Consider the following 707-nt stretch of genomic DNA (forward strand, 5'->3'; position numbering starts at 1 on the left):
TTCCTTTTGGGAAGATCCTTTCCAGTATTCTACGGAGGAGAACTGGAAAAAAAAATTTAAAAAAAAAAAAAGAAAGAAAAAAAAAAGAGGAATTGTTTACATTTCGCTGGCGAATCCGCGCTCGCCCGCTGCCGCTCCTTCCCTTTCCCGGCAGGAATTCAGGCACCGCTCCGTCCTCCCTCCGCTTCCCTCGCCCTCCCCACGGGGCAGGAAAACGCCCTGAGCCCTCCCGGGGCTGCGATTCCCAGATTCCCGGGATGCTCCGTTTCCATGGAGATCCATCCCGAGGTGGGGGGGTGGCGGTGGCACCCGGCACCATTTCACTGGAATTCCCAGCACGTGGAAAACGCTGCTGTTGCCTCGCTCTGCCCACCCCGCACACCTTGGGGGTTTTTGTCTTTTTTTGGGGTTTTTTGAGGGGTTTTTTTGGGTGTTTTTCTTTGAGGTTTTTTTTTTTTTTTTTGGAATATTCTCGTGGTTTTCCGGGTTTGTTTTTTTTATTTTTATTTTTGGCTTGGAGGAGGAAGCTGATCCCTCTCGCCGGCCTCGTCCCCCGCGCTCCCAACGCGTCACCCAACGCGTCACCTCCGCTCAGCGACGCCGAGACAATCAATGTGATCTCCGTAAGGGCTTCTCCATCCCTTCCTCTCTCACCCTTTTGATTTTTCGTGCCCTCTGCCCTTCGCCAGGAGCTTCCCCCCCCCCGC

This window comes from Corvus brachyrhynchos, unplaced genomic scaffold (genome assembly GCF_000691975.1).
Source record: "Corvus brachyrhynchos isolate BGI_N302 unplaced genomic scaffold, ASM69197v1 scaffold1061, whole genome shotgun sequence".
Lineage (NCBI taxonomy): Eukaryota > Metazoa > Chordata > Aves > Passeriformes > Corvidae > Corvus > Corvus brachyrhynchos.